Source organism: Pseudopipra pipra, chromosome 10 (genome assembly GCF_036250125.1).
Source record: "Pseudopipra pipra isolate bDixPip1 chromosome 10, bDixPip1.hap1, whole genome shotgun sequence".
NCBI classification, from domain to species: Eukaryota; Metazoa; Chordata; class Aves; order Passeriformes; family Pipridae; genus Pseudopipra; species Pseudopipra pipra.
The window spans coordinates 6,052,026-6,077,639 of record NC_087558.1 but is presented as its reverse complement, the minus strand read 5'-3'; the positions used below and the strand labels follow the sequence as shown (position 1 = coordinate 6,077,639).

At 37.0% G+C, this 25,614-nt stretch overlaps 1 protein-coding gene across 2 annotated transcripts in view; it reads right to left on the bottom strand.

Annotated features, from left to right (window-relative positions):
• The window catches only part of NAALADL2 (N-acetylated alpha-linked acidic dipeptidase like 2), a 436,265-nt gene that overhangs the window by 146,747 nt on the left and 263,904 nt on the right, over nt 1-25,614 (bottom strand). The gene's annotated exons all lie outside the window — the stretch shown is intronic.

The window sequence follows — 25,614 nt, the reverse complement described above, 5'->3', positions numbered from 1 at the left end:
CTTGGAGTTTGCCTCCTGTCAGACAAACATCTTTTATTCTGTCTCATTAGAACATTGAAGCTTGAATTGGAACTTCTAATTAGCCTTTCCAAAAATCTATAGATCTGGGGCAGCAAATCAGGCAAACTTCCCCAAAGTCAAGGACAAAAGCATCCAAGTAACGTAACTTGTAGCAGCCTTTTTGACTGAAAAACCTCAGATTTTCCCTTTCATAGAGAACAGAAAAATAACAGGATTTTATTCCAAATCATATGAAATCAAACTGTAATGTGGCAAATACTCCCATGAAACGAGATGACCTTTCTGTGTAATGCTCTGCATATTTGGAATTGTCTGAAGACTACTACAGTGATACAAAGCTATATTAATTTCCCAGACAGAAGTAATTCGGATTTAATTTAAGGATTATCTTACTATTCACTATGCTGCTCTACTCATGACTTTCCAAATGGCTCCAAGTGCTCTGAGCAATGACTGCAGGTATGTGGTGTTTCTGAACTACACAACTCTGATTCCACAGGAACCCGAGAACTTGTTATTACACCTCTGGTTCTTAGTTCCATTGTCCTTCTCCTATATTTTAGACCCTTCATTGTTTCCCGTGTGTGTATATATATATAATTTTCAATTTATTTTCTAACTGCTGATATTAAAGACTGTTTATGCAGAGTTCTTTGTGGTTTTACAAGTATGTAAATTACATGAATATATGGCATTCAGTTAAAGCCTCATAAGCATTTGGTGTTTAGTTCTGCTTTTCTCAACAGCTAAGACAGAAAAAAAAATAAAAATAGCAGCCTACTATTTGCCATATTATAAAAATAGCAACCTATTATTTGCCATTTCTATAAGTAAACATATTTAATATTGTGATTTGGAAAGATTTTGACACTCGTCTGAATTCAGATAAACAGAAGCAACTGAACCTGTGAATCAATTAATCTCACATATCTTGTTCAAACAAGCAATCCATGGATGAAAAGGCATTCTTTGAGAGAACTCTATTCAGATGAACAGGAGTGTGAGAGTGAGAGAATGGGACTAGCACAGATGCTTAAAAGTAAAAAGGGTTAAAAAGGTATTACAGACCTTAAATGTAATGAGGGAATAGAGATTTCCAAAATGGTAGGTTCATTAATTATTGTATTGTTCTGTTTCCAATTCATGTCCATGTTCACATATTCAGCCAGGATTTGACTGCACAAAAAAGGGATGGGAAAACTATGGAAGAAGCGGGGAGATTTAAAATAACAATTGCCTTTTCCTGCATCCATATCCATTATCTTTTTATTAATCCCTAGTTTATTTAGTAGCACATAAGACAGGAAACAGAGATGCTTTCTTTTTTTTTTTTTTTTTTTTTAAAGAGAGCTTTAAAAACTTTGTACTTTACAAAAATCACTATTAAACTCCTACACGTCTGTTATTCACAAAGTGCAGCAACCACTGCTGCCATGGCCACAGTCTCTTAGTAGAGAGATGTGTTGCACATGTGAAATTATAAAACAGCTTTCAGATTTCAGCTTTAATTGCTGCTTTTTAACTTTACAACAGTGACAGCACAACTATACCAACAATAAATAGGTATTGTTGATTCCATTTTCATCTTAAATAAGTCAACAATTTACCAGCCATAAACTGACCTAGCACAAAGAATCCAAGGAAAGTATTGCACTTTTTTTTTTTTTTACATGGAAAAGGTTGTAGATTAATTCCTTCAGGTAAACCAGTGCACATCTATTCAAATCAATGGATTATCTTATATTGCAAAACCATCCAACAGTAAAATCTGCTGCTCATGGTTTTGGATGTACGCCTCCTCCATCTCTCAAAGCCACAAACATCTCAGAATAAAACAGAAAATGCAGAACCCTTGAAAAGAGATGCTGGTGCCCACTGTTAACCCTTTAGTTATTTATAGCTGCTTAAATCTTCAGTTTTTAGAGTCACTTAAAAAAATGTGTTTCAATCCAGTATATTAAATCAGCCCATAAAACATTCTGGACTCAGTTTGATCTAATATGAGATGCTTTATCAAAGGCTGTGTCGTGTAACTGGGGACAGATTAGCCTTATAAACTCTATACACCATAAGGCACCATTAAATTGCCTTTTAAAGATGATATGGTTGAAGTAGTGGAAAGATGGATTGCCACAGTCTAGAGAACTTGGTTTGGCTCTAATGAGAAAACCCAAAGCTACTTCTCCATTTTAACTGCACCATCTCTGAAATGTAGCAGAGGAAACATTTACCTTTTGCACTGACGCACAGGTAACAGAGATCAGGTCTGTACATTTGAGACAAGCTTTACTGTTGAACTTTGGCCACGAACCTACTTCAGGTATTGGGTCAAAAGTAAGCAAATTGAGCACAACTCTTTGATGAGGGATAAAAAAAAAAAAAAAGGCAACAAGAAACAGGGGGCTGCTACCTTTCACAGCTGGTTTGAATGAGTTTTATCTCACCTGAGACTAATGTGTGCCTGCAGGAACACTTCATTAGGGGTTATATTGGTGATCTGAACACAGGAACAAACCTACCAAAGAGAACAGACTGCAGCCTCCCTGTCAATCTCCAGCATAATGTGTAAGAGCTGTCCTTAAATCAAGGGGATAAACAGGGAAGCAATGCAGCAGGTACTGGCCTCCAGCTGTATTTGTTATCTTTCACCTAACAGCAAAGTCTATCTCTCTGAAGATCTTTTCCCCTCATCTCCTCTTCTCAGCTGAGACCATCCTTGCACCTTCCAAGCAAGCGATCAGGTAATCAGGCTCCATTATTTTTCAGAGAGTACATTGGACTGGTTACCTGCTAAGCACAGAGCCTCAAGAAAGATTAAAAACATCTACATTGAGGCATGTAGCTGTTTAAGCAGCGCCCTCACTTTCCAGCTGAAAATAAAGGATGAGTGGATCTGCACTACTTGGATGTTCTGCTCATGGGAGCCACGTCTGGGGTTGAGTTTAAGCTGTCGTTTCACGGGCAGAGAGTGGAAAAGCACATCACACTTCAGTCTCACCTGGGTTACAGCAAGTGAGAACGCAGAGACAGCTAAGAAAGGGCTTCCTACACTATTCTCTCATTGCATCTGAGCAGCTGAATTGAGTCCCTTTAGTCGATTCCCAGCAATAGTTCTGTTAACAAATAATTTAGGAAGTGGTAATGCATGATCAACTGATGAGGGGCATCACAACATAGTATATTCCTAAAAGTGATGGTTAACAATGCTTATGAACACAGCAGACAAAAAAAAAAAAAAAGATGATGCAGGTAACTGTGGATTATATCAGCCTACCAACTACATCTAAAAAATAACATCTCATTATTACCAATTCTTCCCACTATATTTGCAAGTGAGAACCTTCTTGTGCCACTGCAGAGACAGTTCTCCATCTCATGGTGTTCAATATGCAGACAACCATAGTATCAGCAGTTCAGTTTGATGGCTATGACTTGTAAGTTATAATACCAGCCCTATTATTGACAAATATTGCCTCTGTAAGTAAGATTTCTTTAGTTCGCTTCCTATGCTTTTTTTTCTTTCCATTTATATGTCTCGGTCCACAGTAATGACTGAACCACTGATTAGTTGGCACAAAAGTCTTATTTCATAGAACAAGTATCTCAATATATTCCCTGCAAGTTTAGCAAAAATGGGATATTGAGTAGACAAGAGGCAGATCCTGTTAATACACCTCACTGAGAAGGCATTAATTAAAAGCAGACAGCCTACCCCTTAATGGAAGGGGGGAAAAAACACAGAAGAAATCAAAAGACAGAAAGTAACAATGTAAAAGGATACAGAAACTTGGACCACAAAATCCAACCTCGAGAAACAAAGCTGTGCAAAACCTCTTCACTAACCCATGGAGCAATCTGTTCTTTTATCGACTGATACATTATGTAAGATAAAGCAGGTTCAGGGGAGGACACACTGGTTTACAATTCTGTATAGTGTGTGACTTTGCCATCCTTACTCAGAACAAGTAGTAGTGTGTCTGGAAAACTTGATTTAAAATACAGCAACTTTCAAACCCATTTCCCCACTTGTATATACACTGATGAGAGATTTTCAGCATTTGATAAATCAAATTCTAGCGCTGGGAAAAAAAATGAGCCATATCTCTCCACTTTACTAGATGTTCTCTACTGTTCCTATGCTCAATACAAATCCAGTGACATTTTCTTATTAGATCTAATTCTGCTTTCAACTCTATTACATATGTCTTCAGACTTTTGATTCTTACATACAGCTAAAATGTATCCATAAATAAAACAATATAAACTAGCTGCACAATGGTATTTAAGAGTTCTCTTTTACCTCATTATCCCATATTGCCAATGCTATGTTAGCATATTTTAAAAGTCTACATTTCAAAAAGACCTTTAGCACACCATGCTGTGTACACTCAAAAGCATCTGAAAAATGTAGTTCTCATCTTCAGAAGGCATTTACATGCATGGCTTTCACATTATTGAACGTGTGTATCCTGGCTGTATCCTCACTCCTGTACACAGGTAATTATATTTATACATAACGTTAGGCTATTCATTGAAACTACTCACAGGTTTTTGAAGGCCTTTCTATACAAAAAATATGTCTGTGTCTGGTAAATAAAGAGATGAAAGATGCTTTAGCTATGAGCACTTACAGAACGCTTAAGAATGGAAATTTTTTAAACCTTAATAGGGCAGTTTGCATTCCTTAAATCTCTTTAAAGCTGCACACAAAGTAGCAAAAATTATATTTTACACAAAGACTGTGTAATTGTAAATGAAATCACAGTTCATTAGACAATAAAGGCCTTTAAGTGTCAGCTACTGACAGTGCAACAAAAATAATATGGGATCATGTCATTATTCTACCATACAACCTATTCTATATAACTTTAGGTCAAAAGTCTTCCTAAAGGCAGATTCACAACTGTACTGTTTATTATAAAAATTTATTACAAAATTACTGTTTGTTACAATACTAACATAGTAAAACATGGTTGTAAAACATGGACATAACACATTCACAAATAAAAAATTATTTCCCAATTATATGTTGATTGTCTGTACAAAACTGTCATCTCCTTTTCTCTGCCCCTTCCAGGTAATCCACAAAAATTTGTATGCAGAATTTTATATTCAAAGTAGTTTAAAGAAGAAAAACTAATTATCAAAACAAATGATACAATATACACAATGATATGTCAGAGGAAGAAAGAAAACATCTCAAAAATATGTGAAAAAATACATATATGTATTTATTATATTTTTAAAATAAATATCTTCATAAAAATTGCAGAAGCTGTATCTCCTATAGTCATTACACTGCAGCACAATATCAGCAGTAGTTAAACAATAATAATCAGTTTTTAATTGCTCCATTTTTTTCAATTCATAGTGCAATGTGCAAAAGACATGGTTCATTAATCTGAGACACAGCTTTACTAGCTGGACAGGTTAACATTTATTAACTGCTCTTTTCTACTGAAGTTCCAGTTAAAATCATAGTGCTCTGAAAGGATCTCCCATCTCTTTTTATTAATTTGCAGCACGTAAAATTACCAAGGCAGGGGAAAGTTACATTTAAACTGTTGGAAGATCTCGCTGACAGAACATCTTTATTACTGTAACAGATTGTTTGGGTAGAAAACTAAGACTTAGGATGCTGCAGGTATAATTAGATGCCACTGTCCTCTCAATTACCTACTACAATACAGAGCACTTGGAAGATGCAGCAGTAACACAAACAAAACTCAAAGTGAAAAAACCCCATCGACATACACATATCTTCATTTATATACCACTCTCCCAAACTGTATATTTTTTAACAAGTAAGGTAGCAAAGGTCCACTTTGGTTTCAGTTTGATTTTTTTAATTCTGTACTTAACGTTTAATCACGCTCCTGCATTTCCGATCACACAGATCTAGGGACAGTGTTCAAAGGAATTCTGTGGCAAAACTCTGTCTGAAGAGGTTTGGGCTTTTGCTGATGAATCCTCAAGGTGCTGTGTTAAGGTTGTAAAAGAGATGGAGGACACAGCCAATTTAATGGCTGCTACATGGGAATGATGAAAAGAAATACATCTTTCCAGCTCAAACACTGTCCTTGTCTAAGGAGTGACACTATTGTTATATTGAACAAACAGGACTGGGAAAAGGATTAAGCTGCATAAAACTTCAAAAAGCTATAAATGCATACATGGTGATATCATAAATGACAGGCTATTGCCTTAAAGGTCTTAGAAGGTGAAAAACATACTGCAATGGAATTTAACAAACTATTCCTGGCATCCAGTGACATACATAGGAACAATACAAAACTAAATACTTTCTCTGCATCATGGCAAGACCTTAAGACTTTGATGTAGTTACTATTAGAGGAATGAGAACATGAAGTGCATTTATTTGTGGAAAGAATCTGATGTGCATATTTAAGATTTTTAAGACATTTTTATTAATCACTTTCCAAACTAAAACAGTCTTTCACAATTTTAAATTTTCAGAATTTTGACCTTTTGATATCTAAAAAATTATTTATAAGGAAAATTTCCCTTTTCTATTTCCTGGATGCCCTATGGAATGCGGGAAGAAAAGCAGCTGGGAAAGGTGAGAAACTTCAAGTACAACAAAACTGATTCAGGAATATCAGCTTTTAGAAGTAAAAGAAGAAGTCGTTTTTCCTTAGTGCAACTATTTTAAGAAGAAACCACTGGAGGGAAGGAGGGTAGGTTCCAACAGTCCTAGCCCATCAATTTGGAGCACTAATAAATGTCCATATTAGTTCAATCCCTTTCTGCACTATACATGGCCATGAGGAGTCCTTGGAACACTTCAGCCCCACTACAAGTGCTCTTGCAGGAGCTGCAGCAACTGAGCTGTCACACAACAAAATGTGCATCCTCAGCCTTCCCACAGACATCTCTCATATACCAGTTATCCAATACCACAGGTAGCGCTGACCCTCTTCATTCTGAGGTAAACTAACAATTAAACCCCTCCAAACATAATCACAACACGTTCTAACGTGTCCCACATGTTCTAATGTTGTGCTGAGGGAGCTGGGTCTGTTCAGCCTCAGGAAGAAAGGACTGAGCGGGGACCTGTCAATGTCTATAAATGTCTGAAGGGAGGGTGTCAGAGGATGGACAAGGCTCTGCTCCACGGGGCCCAGAAATAGGACAAGAGGCAACAGGCAAAAACAGATGCACAGGAAATTCCACCTAAATATGAGGAAGAACTTCTTTCCTGTGCAGTGACCATGCACTGGAGCAGGTTGCCCAGAGAGGGTGTGGAGTCTCCCTCACTGGAGATATTCCAGAGCTGTCTGGACACATCCTGTGCAAGGTGCTCTAGTATGGCCTTGATGGAGCATGGAGGTTGGACCAGATGATCCATTGTGGTCCCTTCCAACCTTACCCATTCTGTAATTCTGCGATTCCCTGCTGGATATTATTCCCCATAGCTAGGGATGCTGCCTGTGACAGAGCCACATTTGAACTTCCTATGAACTATGCTATATTCCAAAGCCACAGAATGGTCACCTTGTCTAGAGCACTCACATTTTGTAAAAAAACTCAGCAGCACTGACTGGAGATGGATAAGACAGTGTATAGGCACAAAACAAAAGAAAAAGCAAAGTGGAGAAATGTATGACCAGCACTGGGGATCACAGTACACATACAAAGAGCAGCAGCTTCTACGCTGCAAAAACTGAGAGCAACACACACCAACAAAAGGAATAAAGTGCTGAATACATTAGAGATACCTTAAATTGGCAGAACTCAAACTAGATCAAGAGTTTCCAAGCGTTCATGTATAATGCTGAATCACAATTCAGCTTGTTGTCTCCTACTTTGACTAGAAATCTAGGCACTGGCTCCTGGACAACCACAGCAGTTGAGGAAAAACCTCTGGAGACGTCTTCCCCCCCATTCTCTTCAAACCAAAAACCATTTTGGTTTAATCCTGAAATCCCTGCGCAGCAAAATTTTTAACATCGTGGTCCTAAATGTGGTATTAAGCTTATCAAGAACTTGAACATTTTGTCCTGTACATTTTCATGTTTGCTGCCTGCTCATTGTCTATACAGTTTTATCAAAGAAAAGTAATTTGTTACACATCAGCAGTTTTTAAAAATGGAATTTTTCACAATAGGGTATTTGGACAATTAAACATAAGCCAGATATACTGCCAGTTCCCTGCACTAGATTTTAGCAACTTTTAATACAGATTGAGCACATATTTTATTGCCAGGTCTTGCTTACCACTGCTAAGAAATTCACAATGTTCGATCTAATTAAAAATGAAATTGAACTACAATTCCCTAGAAACAAGGGCTGATTGCATTCAATAAGCTTTACTTAATTTATTTCAGAAACAAAATAATTGAATTGCTTACAGTCCAGAAAAAATGCTTCTTATTTGATGAGTATATAATACAAAGCCTTTCATATTGCTATTGCATTCCTACATCTTCAGGAAATACTACTCATTTCTAAATAAGCATGTAGAGGAGCACTGTATGTATAATAAATATCATTAAATATTCAGTAAACATTAAAAAAAAAACAAACCACAAAGCTGGATGAATGTCCAGATGAGCAACCTCCAAAAAGCCAATAGCATTTCCCTGTTCATACTGAAACTGTTGTTTCTGATTATGTTTATGGACTCTATTACAGAGAGAACAGAGCTGAACATCCATCATACAAAAAACAATTACACAAAGATACAATTATAATCTTGCTAAATCATCAGGAATAAACTGATTAGACCCTTTGTTGTATTTTATCCATTCTACTCAACTTTTAATCCAAAATTCACCAAACAGCCAACACAGTCACGGGCCTGAGTCAAATCTGCCAATGTCCCCTTATTTTTTTTTAAATTTATTACTAATTTGTTTTCCTGCCACTGGAAAAATGAGGTAAAATAGCCAATCCAATTTTCAAACACTGTCCTCAGCACAGGACACTCCTCATACAAAAAGCCCTGCCGTCACCTCACTCTTCTATACCTTGTGCAGGGCACAAAAAACACAGAAGGTTTTCTCTGGTGAGGCAGCTGCAGTTTCACTGTGCCAGCAGACATACTGTTACCACAACAATTTAGGGCACCTCGTCCAAACTTCAGAGGGGTTTCAGATCTCTGCAGTTCTCTTCTTTCCACTCTTGAACCAAGCCCCAGACTCCCAGCCAGGAGTCATCTCAAACACAGTATCACAGATTGGTTTGGGTTTGAAAGGACCTTAATCATCTAGTTCTAATTCCCCTGTCCACCCTGCTAGACCAGGTTGACCAAGCCCCATCCAACCTGGCCTTGAACACTTTCAGGGATGGGGCAGCTTCTCTGGGCAACCTGTGCTAGTGCCTCACCACGCTCATAGTGAAGAATTTCTTCCTAATATCTAATCTAATCCTGACTTTTGTCAGTTTAAAGCCATTCCCCCTGTCCTTTCACTCCATGCCCTTGACAAAAATCCCTCTCTGGCTCTCTTGAGCCCCTTTAGGTACTGAAAAGGGCTCTAAGATCTGCCTGGAGTCTTCTCTTCTCCAGGCTGAACAACCCAAGCTCTCTCAGTTTGATTGCACTCTACATTACCTGGCTGCACTTCTGATCTCTTCCAAGCTGAACCACCTCATAGAGTGCACTCAGACCACTGCCTCCTTTGCACTTATCCTACTGGGTTTCCGTAAGGAAGGGAAGTGTGTTCAGAAACTAAAACCTTCCCCCTTGCAGCCTCCAGCCCCACCGAGTGCTGTGGCACCAACCTACAGCAAGGAAGGTTTCCTTCACTCCAAAAGAGCAGCACTCATCCTGCAAATTTGCCATGAGTGATTACATTCATGGGTGGTAATGGTTTACACTCGGTAAATAGTGCCCCAAATAAAGTGTATTCAAGGGATTTCACCTGTCACTACAGTAAGAGCTATTAAATAGATGTGTCAATTTAAAGCTATCAGTGGTCACAAACACATTTGACTGAAGTTGCAGATCAGATACTCACCATCAGATAAATCTCAGTTTTGGCATACTTGCCTCTGATTAAGTAACTAAGTTATCCTCACACTTGTTTTTTGTTAAATTCAAAGCTGTACTTACAACAAAAACTGATGGCAGCATCATACTAGCCTTGGGGGGGGGGGGGAAAATCTAAGTACAGTGTGAGTACACACCAGGTAGGCCTACACAAGGTAGGCCTTTAATCACCCCAGACCACCAATCAAAGCAGAAGTACACACAAAAAATGGAGACAACAATGTGGAAAACCCCCACATAAGTAGCTTCTAAAATTACCTGTTAAATAATCAGTATGACTAAGGGAGTACATAATCAGAGAGCAAGGGAAATACCTACTTCCATAAACCCCACTCATTGTGCAGCATATGCAAGGTAAACTCATAATCTTTTGATTCTCTCTACAGTCTTTTCTCAACTAAAATGTAGCCCATATTTGGGATATCCTTGGGATACCTAGAATATATATTTTCCACTACTGACAATGAAAGTTAGTAGTGTTGAAATGCAAACGGCCCAAGCCATTCTTCTATCTCAAAGATAAAAGCAGAATTATGACTTCTCTAGCTCCATGAGTGTAGATGTTACATGATATCCACAAGGCATCAGCAGATGTTCTCAAAACCCACATAACAATCAGTCATAGATTTTTAATTAAGGTTCATTTGCTGCCCCAAGTAATTGCACATTAGGATGACTGTTAGATTGTTAAAATACAGCTGCCTTCATTGGACCTGTGCAAACCCAATGCCTATTTACTTATTTATTATTCAATTATTCTTACTGGTAGATTTTAGTATTTTTTTTAAATACAAAAAAACCCAAACCATATTCTCTGCTCAACTCTTTCCTGGGCTATTACACTGCATCCATGCTTTTAAAATAATGCCTTGAATGTAATATAACAGTCTCTTTTGAGACTGTATAACACTGTTACGTATTTTTAAATTTACATTTGGCTTTATTTAATGTTTGGCTTTATTTAATGTTTCTAAGTTGAACATATGATGATATAGAGTGTGCTATATGTAAGCCTCGGGCATATCTATATATCAACCAGGAAAACTGCATATTATTAATTGGTTAATGAATATTTTAGTTTCATTTATGGAAAAGAGCAGTGTTTAACTACTTGGTTAGCATGCCTTTAAGTAAATCAATACTCAGAAATAACTTATTTATCTTCCTGATTAGAAAAACAGTCACAAACCAGAAATGATAAAAGAAATTATCGTAAAGAATGTGCCACAGTGCATAGAGTCATTTCAAGAACTCTAAATATTAAAGAAGTTATTACAAACCTTAGCAATAAAAGTTCTCTATAAATTATCAGTACTGATTTCCACTCCTAAGCTCCCCTAGAAATTCCAAAATTAAAAATAAGGCTTGTTTTAATTTTCTTTCATGACTGACATTTCAGCAACTAGAATTTTTTCCACAAGAACTTATTCATGAACTGGGCTACACAGAACATACCATGAATGCATCTTTCATATTGAACAACAACGTTTACAGCAGAATATATAATACACTGAAGTACCACTTTAGGTATAACTCTGGTACAGCAAAACTGCAGGCAATCTACACAAAAGATACAACAGCTGAAAAAGCCAACATGTACAGCTTTTGTGTCTTCCTAGGTTCTTTCTTTTTCACTGCTTTCCACTCAGCACATCAGTAAAACAGAGCTCCGCCTCCTCCTGTGACCTACTAAATAACCCATTTCACCAAAATGAAATAGTAGAAAGAGCTACATGAAGGAGGTCCAAGGTTGAAGTACTTGATGAGAACAGGGAAGGGAGCTGTATTAGTTTGGCAGTCACAAAGCACTACAAAGTCATTCATTCACCAGTAGTTGAAAAAAAAAAGAAAAAGAAAGAGAAGCCAAACCAACAACCCCCAGCTCTTCTTCAATAACACCACTATACAATTAGTTCCAGAACATCAATCCAAAATTATGTCCTTGCCTTGACTTAAAAAATAGAGTGAAAAATATAAAATGTGAAGAATATGTCTGACTCACTGACATAAAGATTTCTTACGCAGTGATTAGGAAAGGAAGACCCCAATACGAAGACAAGGTCATACAAAGGTTGGTTAAGAAAGATGAGGTCGTAACACTATTGCTCTGCCACTCTTCTCCTCAGCTAGGTCATTGACAGCAGCCACAGTAAAGTGATTTTTGTCTTGCTCTGACAATTTCTTGGGCAAGGAAAGGAAAAACCTAAAGAAAATATCCTCTGAAACCTTTTATGTTAAAAACAAATACAGTTCCCTCTAATGGGCCCACTGAAAAGATTTAGCACCACTTACAGCTCCTACAACTCCACTGAGCTGACTTCGAAATGCCAAACACAGAAGATTGCAGTTGGAAGATGAATGAAGAGGAAGTGCAATAAAACTCATGATCAATCAATTTCTGTTACACCACTGTTTTCTCTTGAGACAGAACTTTTAAGAAAAGTCTTTAAAGAACACACAACTTTACTCTGGAAAAAAAACCCCACAACACAAAGCCAAACAAACACCAAACCAAAAAACCCCGAACTAAAAACTCAAACAAAAGCTGAACCCAACACAGTGTTATGCTGGAGGGCCATGCAATGAATGAATGGTCTGACACAGAATGATGATGACATTCATATCCCCTGGTGTTTAGCCCAGGATAGGAATCTATAGAAAATGAGGGAATATTTCCAAGTTCAGATAAGCATTTTCTCTTGCAAATGAGATAGAGTGGAAAAAAAAAACCTGAACAGAAATTTCTGTTCTCATCCACTGATTTCTTCTCTCTGGCAGTGATGACTAATCTTTGTACTTAACTGGTATAAAAGGTGAAAAGCAAGCCAGTTCAGGGTGACACAGCAAGCTTACTTTTGCATCACTTATTAATGAAAAATGCAAGTCCATCCATTCCATTTAGAAAACTGGTAGTTACTGAAATCACCATGCCTAAGCCTGCATTTAATTGCATCAGCTTTATATGAGCCCTCAATTTCAATAAAACTTAAACTGGTAAAAAACAAAAAGTCAGACTTTGTGACCTTGAATTTGTTGGTCTTTCAAGTAGCAAGTGATGGGATGAGAGGCAACTGCCTCAAGTTGCATCAGGGAAGATTCAGACTGGATATTAGGAAAAACTTCTTCACAAACAGGGTTATCAAGCACTGGCTGCCCAGGACAGTGGTGGAGTCACCATCCCTGACAGTATTTAGAGGATGTGTAGATGTGGCACTTCAGGTCATGGATTAGTGGTGGCCTTGTCAGTGCTGGGGGAATGGTTGGATTCAACAATCTTAGAAGTCTTTTTCCATTAAATGATTCTATGGTTCTGTGTGTATGAACCTAATTCTCCCAGGAGTTGAGAAATATTTAATATACACATATTCGGTTATACAGTTATGATTCTTTTTGCTAGTAAATACTAAAGAACAACCCTAAAAAAGACAAAGTACATGAATAATAGTAGAAGAAATTCTAGAATTTTTAAATAATTATAGAAGTAGACACAAGTTAGACCAACAGAGAAGCAAATTAATTAATACCATTTGTCCAACAGGAGTCTATATGCCAATAGGAGACACCATACAGCCAAATCATTCTGTTAAGATACATAAAGCAGGATGACAGGGGGTTTACAATCTAATTTACCTTTTTGAGTTTTCACCAGCATTTAGTAAACTGTCCTTTCAGACAAGATATCTAAAGAGAGTGATCTGTTCACATGACATTCCATGAAGATACCGAGTTAAGAAGGCAGCTCCACTTCAGGGAGAGTTCTCCACAACACCTATGATTGCCATTTTTGGGAAAGACATACCAGGGGAAAAAAAAATTACTTCATACTTGCTTTGTAACCCATCCTCTTCCCCTAAGCACGAGCCGTGTCAAGTAAAGGATATCGGGCTGACAGCGGACATTTCTTATGTTATGTTCTCACAGTAAGGGAGGAGAGATTTTTCTGTTTAATAAGAACTTCTTGACAGAAGACTAAGCAGCCAATCATTCTGGGTGAGTGACTGTCTGTGCATTTCACCATGAGGGCTCATGGTAAAAGTATTTCAACAATAACAGCACTATGTGATGGCCACGACCTTATCATCATGTGAGAGTTTTACCTGAATAAACACCAGCCATAGCTTCTTTTGCTGAAGGGCAATTGTTCCTGTAAAACATACTAAGCAACACAATTAAATATGTTCTTTATATTAAATAAAGTGAGTTTTAATGTGCTTAAAGATAAGGTGGTGTTTCTATATTCTTCTGGAGCAAGAGCAGAATGTTAGAAATCTCCCTGTATCAAGCTTATCTTTTTACTGAGAAATAAATGTTGTCATATTAACAATCAAGGTAATTTTTTCACTTAAATAGAATTTTTTCAAAATTAAATAATGTACTGTAAAGTTTTATTTTGTTTGCTTGCTGAACTGCTATCACTGAAGTATTGAACAATTCTGCACTGTTGGCACGTCAGAAGCAAATCTCATTTTCTGAATATTCTGTATGCCCTGAAATGACTACACCTTCAAAGAAATAAAGCATGTGGAGTGACAATGTCAGATTTTGTCCTTGCAACTTTCAGTTCATCTGTATGGCACTCACATAAAAATTCATCCCAGTCAAGTCTACTTGTAAACAATATAAATGAATAAATTAGAATTTAAATTAAGAATTTATTAAAAAATAATTTGTAAGACTCATTTTACACTTCCAAAAAGTTCAAGTTTTCCAGAAAAAAAATACATGCAAAAATGAAAATGAAAACAAAAGGCATTTGGAAACAGGTTATATGGTATGTACAAATGTCACAGCAAAATAAATTTCTGTATTAGAGTTTTAGATGCATTTTTTTCAATACTAAAATCTTACCCTTTCCTAAATAGCTATATTCTGATTAATTGCATGTCACTGAAAAGAAATAAAATGCAAATCAAATACTCTGCAGTGAATATTTCTGTACTTTTATCACACTCTGTAACACACTTCCAACCCCACTTTGGTTGGTTGGGCAAAAGTCATCTTTTAAAGATGCTTTGTCAAGCGTGAAGCACCATGCAAATAGGACACTTACACTCCTCTTAGATATTTCAAAACAAGAAACATAAATACACGGTGCTTTGAATGGGACTGGTGCTACATACTGTTCCCAGGCAGGAAGAGGAGACTGGGTCACACCCCTCCTTAATGCACTCCAAACGTCTTCCTTGTATCTCATTTTTAAGGTACATGTGCATCACCTTTCCACGGAGACAACTTACACTGCCAGACACAAGAAGAGCCCATAAAACCTGCTTAAGCCTCCACATTTATCTGATACTGGAAACAGCAGATCCAGTCTATCACACATTTACTTGATCAACTGCAATGCTAGGAGGGAATTCAAAATTAAGATGGAGCACATGGGTATGGAGAGACAGTAATTTCTACACACTCAGATGCTCTGAACTAATTAATTTCTAATCTGTAATAAAGATTTCTTAAGGCTAGAATCCAAGAACGGCCTGAACCAGCAGATGTGGATATGCCTTTTTTTCCTTATTCTCTATAATATGATAAACAGGAACGGGACATGGTCAGGTGGTTAAGTGGATTAAATGTTATCATATTTCCTCTGAGATTACAGTAGGAGGCCTGACTGAAATGAGTTGTCAGGTCAGTTCCCCAGTGGACATTTTATTTCATAAAACCATCACATAAAACTGAATACTGATATAAAAGGCCATACAGTCAGTTCCCACTCCCAGGAAAACCAAGACTGACTCAGAATTGAAAAATATGCTTCCATCTTATTGAAAGGGAGGTCTCTCTAGGTCACCTCAAGGTCACTTCTGAGGCTGTGTGGTAAGAGTTTTTATGATGCCTGCATAATAACTTACAGTGGAAAAACATAAATAACAGTTCAGCTGTCAGTGCAGGCACTCCTCCAACCTTCACAAAATGCAAACACTCCGTCCTCTCTCTAAAATATTACCTGTATCTAGAAATAACGGGGCTGCACTGACAAATCTCAGCCCATGCACATACTGTGATTATTTACAATTACAAGGCTATCAGCAGCAGCTGTGTGAAGGTTTGGGTTTGTTTGGTTGACTTTTTTTACCTAATGAACCTGATTTTTAGAGAAATCTAAAACGTACAAGTGATGTGAAATTTGAAAAAAATAATGAAAAATGGTACTAGTTACTATATGACATCCTAAGCCAATCAAGGAAAGTAGCCCCAAACACTTTTAACTTAAAGTTCCAGTGACTATGATCATGCAACTTTTGTCTTCTCTCCCAATGAACATAAGGAAGTTCAGGAATTTTTTTGTTTGCAACAACCTTGATTGAGTATATGTATCAAAAAGCATCCAAGTCAGTGCTTTTAAAAAAAGAAAAATCAAAACAATCAATCATGTTGAATGATCACAACTCCAACCTCAAATACAGGGAATTAATTGCTCTCAGTAAATTACTTAGAATAAAATCAATACTAAAACCAAACAAACAAAAAATCACAAAGAAAAACCCCCAAAACCAAACACAAGAACCAAACTGAATTAAAAACATAAGCATGTAGTAGGATAACATATAAATTAAAGTAAGCTGCCATTTACTTAGATCTAGAGAAAAGAAGACAATTGTAACTTTGTTGCCTGTGTTGTTGTTTGTGAATTATTCACTCAGACCTAAAGAGAAAATTAGAATTTCTGAGTTCTCATTTTGAAATGCACAATCTTCTCCTGTTAAGAGAAAATATGTTCACTGTGGAAGAATTGCCTTCTGCACAGAAGGTTAGTTTAATGTTTTGGCAATCGAAACAAAATATTCCAAGCAGTTATTGCTGTACTTGCAAAGATGGTGCCAATTATATTTGTAATGATGGACTTGGTGTTTTTCTTTTCAAATTCATGCACGGGCCATCAAGAGGCCCAAATTGCTAAGAGTGAAATTTTGACTTTGCTGTTCTATGGCTTCCTCAGCATAATGCAAACAAAGAGAAAATTAAAAGATGTAATGCCAAAAGCCACCTCTTCCCTCTGCAGGGAAGACAAGCAGTTACATATTTTAACCATCCATGCTCCGCAAAATGCAGCTACAGAAGATCTCAAAAGAACGATTCAAATAACCCAAGGGAAAATGAGAAAAACCTTCCATAGGCTACAGAACGGCAAGTATAAAACTCTAGTTCCATGGATGCAAATGAAAAGGTTGGCTCTCAGCACTCGAAGCTCTGATCACACGGCAAACTGCAGGTGTATTTGAAAGGGCAGAACTCAGATTTTCACACATAAATCACAAGTGCTGATTTTGTCAACAAATTCTCACAGATGAGTGTGTAAAGCAGTGCAGAATCAGTGCAAATCAAACCAAAGTCTGGATCTGGCCTAAAGTAGGACCAGCTACAATCCTATTTCTATTCAGAGAACCCACCAGGTTACTGAACCGTTTCTTTTTTCTTAACTGCGTTTTAACTTAGCTGCATTTTAAAGGGCAGATGACTAAAATGAGCCACAAGGCATGAAAATAATTCTTCAGTGAGCAATCTGTGACATCCTGGTTTATCAAAAAAACCTTTTGATTCTAGGAACAGAACCACTTATTCTATAATCTCCTAAATAAAGGTTTATATAAATACTTTGTTCAAGAGTAATGACTTTTGATACCTTTCAAATCAGTTCCCAGATACATAAATAAACTGATTATTATAAAGTAGGTACTCTGAAATGAGGAGAAAAGACATAAAACAGCATAAAATGCCAGAGAATAGTCATAAGTTTTTTTTAATAAAATGATAAACCAGTAACTAATATAGAACATACCATACAATTCTAACCCACTACTGAATGAGGGGAAGACAAAAAAAACTTGTTGCCTGAAAAAAGATGACCTTTTCCTCTGGTTAGTTTTTCAAAAAATACCAAATAAGCAGCATGTACAGTGCTGGTCTGTACCTCTCCTTTGCAGAGCTCTTTGAGTGGGCAGTTCTGAGGATCACTGGCATTGCTTTACCAAGTCCAGTGTCTTTGACACTTTCAAAGAACCAACAGTCAGGTAGACCTGTTGTGGCAGGATGAGATTTTATATATTCACTCCTCATCTCTACTCAAAACTCCTGGATCTTCCACTTTCTTTTTCCCTTTCTCAGCTGTTTTTGAAATTAAACAGCATGTGCTGGAAACACATGAGCTGGAAAAAGGCCTAGATAATTTGTCTGTCAATGGCTGTTTTGTGAAATCCAAGCTCAACTAATGCAAAAGACCAGCTCAATTAGCAGCCTGGGTAGAAGAAAATGCCTGTAATTCCCTACATAAGCAACAAAAAAAAGTGTCAAGACCACTAGCAGAAATGTGACCAGTGCATCTGCAGGAAGACTAAATTTTAAAGGCTTAGATTTTATGAAGGAAAGACCAACTAACTGGTAAGTCTTTCCCATTGCCCTGCACACAAGTAGCTGATCAGCTGTGTGGATTTAGGGCTCGAAGGTACAAATTGAGGCAACGGATATCTTTGCTCATCTCTGCTTGAGAACAGATGCCTCACAGCAAAGCCATTTCACTTGACTTTGCACCATTTATCAGGACATAGCACTCAGACAGTAAATTGGATGACTGCATTTACTGCTCATTTTTAAGGGTTTGATAAAATAGAAAATTATGCTTGGGTTTCACACCTCTAAAATCTGACAAGAGCTTCAGAAGACCCCAGAATGAATTCTTTATGAGTCAACCATTGTCCATGTTTGAATGGAAGCCACTTAACTGTCTCACTCAATTTAAGCCTTAGCACTAAAAGGAGAAGACCTCCTGTAACGCTGGTCATCCCTTTCCCTCAGGAAATAGCAATTCATTATGGGAGATGGGCTGATTTTTCAAAGGATACATTCAATATCTGTAGTGAATGTGCAATTAAACACCCAATTGAGTATATGAATATTCAGAATTATTTTCCCAAGAGAAAATTAAGCGTTCAGGATCACTGAAGATAACAGGACTATATACCGAGTCAAATTGGTAAGAATTCAGTGTTTGATTCAGCAGCAGGACTTCAGAAATTTCTGTATCAATCCAGAGGAGAAAGAGAGATGAGGAAGTGCAGATGGGAACGCAAGTAAATCTGCAAAACAGAAATGGCTTCTCAAAACATTCAGGAAAATTTTGTGGCATCAGAAATGCAGAATAATCGATACCAACTTTTGCTCATTAACTTACATATCCCCCCGTTTACTCTGCTAATAGCACATTTCTCCTTCCATGCAAACAAATCCAAGGGTTTGTAAGCAAAAAGGAAATGAGTAATAACCAGAAGTCCTCTTACTGATGCAACCAAAATGTTAATTACTTGAGAATATTGACAAGTTGTGCTATAATTATGCTTCCTTCCAGACATCAATTGCTCTTCTCCTACCCCACCCCTTACATATTCTTCTTACTGCTTACAAGAGCAAATTACTTTCTCCCATTTATACTGTAAAAAGTAGAGTGAGAACTCCCTCTTTAATTTACTGCAGTGCACTTGACTAAGGGGATAAGAGAGCAAATTTTTGTCAACTATTTCATACTTATCTGGACAGATACAGATTGGATTTATAAGAGCACAGGCACTGTTTCACTTTTAGGTTGTACAGGTCACAGTAGATCATCCTTCAAATGTTGGATGAAGTAGGAGGAAAACTGACAAGCTCAGCTCAAAATTATTCTAACAGCCTTCTAGGAACTGAACATTAGAGCTCAGTGTTGGTTCCAAACAGGAGTACAAAGCCACTGTTTGTGGTTTTCCATTTCAATGCTTTTTTAGTCATCAACCACAGATTTCTCAAGTCGCTATGATTTCTTGATTTTCTTTCCCAAAGTACCTCACACAGAGGGGAAGATGTATCACAGTCGTTACTTTTCATTTTCATTTACTTATTTTAGCTATGTTTTAAACTCAGTTTTGCAAAAAAACCCCTTAGAATATGACTTCAGGATGAAGCACTAAGTGATAAACCTGTGCAGACAGACTTGGTTTTTTAACTCTCTTATATTTCTCACTTTTTCAGATGAAGGCAGGCCAATGGTCTTTCTTCAAAACAAACATAACATTTCTCAGTAATCACTAAAGAGTAAAATATCTTGTATATCATTCCATGAATCATGAAATCAGGAAGAGGTAAACAGATGACTAAAATAATCATTCAAAACACAGGATTGATGAGTGTGAAACCTCAATTACATAAACAGATTTTAGTATTAGTATTTAGTATAGACTATTGCGCAGGAAGTTTTTTGAAGGCCTTGGCAGAATTTTTTTACATAGGCAGTAAAGAAGAAATGAAAAGGGACCATTCCTTAGATTGTATAATATCCAAAAGATTAAATAGGCTGTTTGAGGAAGGGGAAGGTTAATAACATGAGTACACTCAATCTAATCTTTGAGGGAAGAAAAAAAAAAGGATAAAGAAGAAAAGCAACTAACTGGAAGGAGAGAGTCTCTGAAAAACTCAAGGGAGACAAAGGCTAAGGAAAAAGGACCACAAAACAACTAGGTAAGAACTAGTATATTTTGTAGAAATATAATTTATCTAATTAGTAAAATCCGCTTCAATAATTTGAATGAATCAATTTGAATTCAGTTTGGATTATCATGACGAGCTCTCAGGATTTTGGGAATAAAGATGAGATCCTAAGAGGATGATAAATTAGAGAAAACCTGAGGATGATATTCCAGTGGATGTTACTAGATGATCCCTTCAGATCCAGATCTCCAAATATAGTTTCAAATGATTCTATAATTTTTATTTATATTACCTATATCTATGGCTTGAATTTTCAAGAAGGGGTTTAGGAAAGGATATAATATCATTAAAAGTCCCACAGCACTCATATGGGAAATGGGTATATAAAGAATTTAGGAGCCCTGGAAAAAATTCCATCATACAAAAAAAGCCAACCAAAAAAAACACCAACTAAACCCCCAGTGTCCTTATTAATGAAATGCATATAAAGTGTTTACGTTCCCTAAAAAATGTTTGGGTTTTTTAATACAGGTTTTATGTGTATATTTATATGCACACACTGTATATATATGTATGCATGTGTAAATAAATGCATATACACGTATATTTGTGTGTATATATAGGGAGGGAGGAAGGGATGGAAGGAAAGAGAGTCCCAGTTAAATGGAGATTTACAATGTGAATTGTAATCTTCAGAATTATATGTGCTAGCCATAAAAAGTACTAGAGAGAAAGAAATAAACAATGTAGACAGTAGAAAAATGAAACTACTTTTTCCAAAGTAAACTTATTTAAAACTAACAGTTATTAAATTGAAGCCTTTTTGCAAATTGCCTTTATTCTGGGAATCTTTAATATTTTCCATTTAGCAAATCCTTATCCGCAAGAGCCTGCCAATAACCTCTGCATAAACATCCAAGCATCCACATTCCTAAACTTTATGACAGTTAAAAAGCAATTTTATGAATATTTATGCAGGCAGTAAATTATTAAAATAAATATAGATATTTACATGGTAGAACAACATCTTCATTTAATGGATGTGGAAAAAATGTCAATATGTGAACATATTAAAGATGAAGTGGTTTGGCCTTCAGGGCTTTTGTTACTCTATTAAAAGTTAATTTAGGACAAAAATTATGGCTTTTTCATGAATTGCAACCCCTAAAGATTAAATCATGATCAAGACTCACAACATTTTTCAAAAAATAAATCTGTTAATGGTATTTCCAGAGGCTGGATATTGAAACCACTGTGCAGTTCTCTCTTAAAAAGCCTCCTCTGGTTTCTTCTATGTGCTCACTGTGGTGACACAGAGCAGCTTTAGAGCAGAGGAGCTGGGTGCTAGTGAGGTGGTTTTCTCAATCTTTCTGTCACCACACATTTTCTATACTATTAGAATATGTTCTCTACAAACACCATGGGCAACTCAAGGTGCTCTTTCTCAAGAAGGTGTTCTACATCACATGAGTGATTTGCTTAACCACTAGTAACAAACTTCATCATATTTCCCCACGTTTATAGATCCTCCTGGTTCAAGGACATCAGTGGTCTGCCCTGACCTCCTGTGACTGTGCACTCGACCTCACCAGTGATCCCAACAACCTGACTTCCACTGACACATGAATTTTCCTTCTAGCCAGAACACCAGGAACAGGTCACTTTCAATCTCAAGGTGTGAGAAAGCAAGGACTCTACTTCTTTTTATGGCACTTCACTCCAGAAGTTGTGCTTCGCTTCTGTTCTACATTTGTCTCATTTCAGCTCCCTCCTTAAGAAAGTTTTTCCTCTTCCTTAATGCAGCTCCCTCTTAATTCAGAAACAATCCAGCTCTTACGCGTTGTCTCAGACAAAGCCACAAGATCCCTTTGGGAGTTGTCACAACAGTTTACATTTTTTCCTTCTGTCAGTTTTTCAGCACTGTGAATTATTTGGGCTAATGAGTCCAAAATGCCCAGACCATGGTTATGCCAAGTTAACATGTCACATGAGGACTCCCTCTGTGCTTCCCTGCTCAGTCTGCTGGCTCGATTCATGTTGCAATAGGAAACTGTCACTCCAGGTGCTGGGAGCAGCAAATTCCTAAACATTTTGGTTGCATTTGAAAATGATTCTGCCTTTGCCATACTAAAAATGCTCCAGCCCTTGAAGCATTTCTACCATTCTTTTCTTCACTTTTTATATTAATTTTATAAAAGAGTCTTGCTCCCTAATTGACCTTAGTGGTGCCCCAACAATGGTAAAACCCCTTTCCCAAACCTCTGCTCCAGTCTGATTTATATATATAAATACATATCCCTTTTTTATCTATTCTTTTTATCACAGCAATGTAAACTATTTGGTTGTTGTTTTGGTTTTTTGTGGGTTCTTTTTCCCACTATAGAGTCAATGCTCTTGTTGATACCCTGCTATCATGGAAGGATTCATGTTATTTCTCTTTATAGCTGTAACTTATGATGTGGCTGTAGTAACATATTGTTTGTTTGCAAAGATCTGGTTTAAGGGATTGAGATTGGCTCTGCCAATCCTCTGGACATGTGCCTATGGCCATCATTCCTGCCCCTCTTGCCCTGAACAGACACTAAGTTCTGTTTCAGTGGAACAGAAATACAACACTCCCAATGAAATCTGAAAATCATATCCAATTACAAAAATTACCCCAGGTCAGATTCCTGAAAATCTGGTTCTCACAAAGCAGCTTCAATTTATGAACCTTACAAAATTTAATCAGAATTACTCATGTTAAAGACTAAACTGCATATTCTAACAGCACATTGAATTCAGGCTTTTCTGCATACTCCAAATTCCCTGTATATTCCAATTTCAAATTACTCCAAGCTCTGAACTCTGTCTGTTGTTTTCAATGTGTCTGAAGATATGAGAGATGGGCCCAGTCTGAAAGACAAAGTAGAAGCTCCAAATTATCTTCAATCTTAATCCTTCCCCAAATTTTGTACCCTATCCAATCTCCACATACGAAACCTCTACTGCAAAAACATTGTCATTAATACCATTATTTTTCCAAATATTCAAATTTCCATCACTTGGGCTTATGTCTATAAATTATCCCCTTGAACATGAAGCTCTTTTCTACCAGCACATCCTTTCTGTTAATGTGATATAAAGACTAAAGAAATGTTGTTCAGTTTTCATGGTGATTTTTCTGCCAGCAGCAGTTTATTATTTCTTTCAGGCCTTTTTCAATGGACTCAGTATGGAGAGAACAAACAGTAGTCAAAATAAAAAAAAAAAAAAAAAGGCACATTAAATACACAAAAGGGGGAAATAGAAAAAAACACAAGAAGAACAGCAGTTGTTGATGGCAGTAAAAAGAGAGAGAGAGAAAGAGAGAAAAAGTATACTCACAAAAGGGAAAATTCAAGCTGAAAAATAGAGACATAATTAGAAACCCTGTTATGAAGATTAAACCTTGGTGCAGGGTCTATAAAAATAAAACTCAAATCCAGAGTGAGATATTTGTGTATTATAAAGTAATAATAATGAGAAATTAAAGAACATTAAAACATGAAAAATACAAGTTAAATACAGAAATGAGAAAGAAAAGTAGCAAATACATACGTATATATAGCCACAGCTCTCTTATGAACTAGTATTCTGTTTTAATGTGATGTAAAACCAAGCACATGGAAGACAGAGATAAGGAAAATATAGGGAGAGGAAAGTATCTGCTGAAACAGAAATGTGAGACTCAATAAGTGCAGAAACATAAACATTAGGGTGGAAAAAAGATACAAAAAGTGGATTTAGTGGTGAGATACTGGGCCTGTTTAAACCAGCAGGACTTGCTGTTTAAGACAATCTTTCACTTCAAATATTCCTTATGAAAGGAGAATCTATTTCTGATAATCTTTCTACATCTTCTCTTATGAGAAAAGTAAAGCTTACAATTATTTCACTGCCAAAGAGAGACAATTTATATTCTAAAAAAGGATAGTTTACAGCCTCAAAAAAGGGCAAACTTCCTACCTGCATGAGAGGAACACAGAAAGAAGGCTTGGGGAGTGTATTTTTAGCTCAGATCCTGAGTGTGCATTGGAAATCAGCCTCCTGATCACACCACACTTTGGTTCATACTGTATAACAGACCCTGGACGTGCAAAATGGATTCTTCTGGAGCAGCAGCTGAGCACCAGATATGTAACTAATGCACCTCAGTCACCAAATAGCACATATTTGGGACTAGGCTACAGCCAACCCACACAAAAAGCTCCTGAGATGTGCCTTGTTCTCAGCACCATTTGCTTTCCCCTCCTCCTTCAGGCTGTACACTTTCCTAATTCAGACATAGTGCGTCCTCACAGGAACACAAACGGGTAAAAAGCCCATCTCAGAGACAGTACTGCTACAGTAAACTTTACATCTTTATCAAATCCCTACTTTATGAGCCCTGATTGCTATTTCATTGTTTTTGTCAGTGGTGAAATGCAGCATCAGATCTTTTGGTGGAAACGATGCGCAACAGCCAAGTTCCAGCAATGACAACTGACCTTTCAAGAGCGTAATTAAATTGCATCTAAATAATTTAAATAAACAGCTAAAGCTACTCAGTTGAAAATGGCATTTTTATTGAGACAAATCTTATTCCTATAGAAAAAATAGTAAGTGGCTGTTTTCTGAACCTGTGTTTTAGTCCCGACTGTACTTTCTATGGCCAACAGAGCAGATCCTGATCCTTTTAATGGCAAGATCTGGAGTCACTGCTCTTTTATAATTGCATTTGTTAATTTGGGAATTAATTGTTTAAGTATTTATTGGTTCAGTGTATTTTCTGAACGTCAAACCAGCATTTTTGCCTATAAATTATTTGCAACAGAAGGCAGTTACTGGGCATTTAGAGTTTAAATGTGGTTTATATGTTGACTCTATTACATTTAATGTGCAAATGGATTAGTGAGCTCCTGCTCTGTGCTTTCTGCCAGCACTCGAGTTGGAGGAGAAGGTGGACACACACGTACCCATGTGCAGCCCTCCCAACACATAATCTCAACCAAAGAAGGAGAAAGGAGGGAGTGGAAGAAGAACACGGTGGCAAAGGCAAATTCTGCACACAGCAAGGCTGCAAAATGCCATGAAGAAACCGAGTTACAATGTCCTTTCTTAAA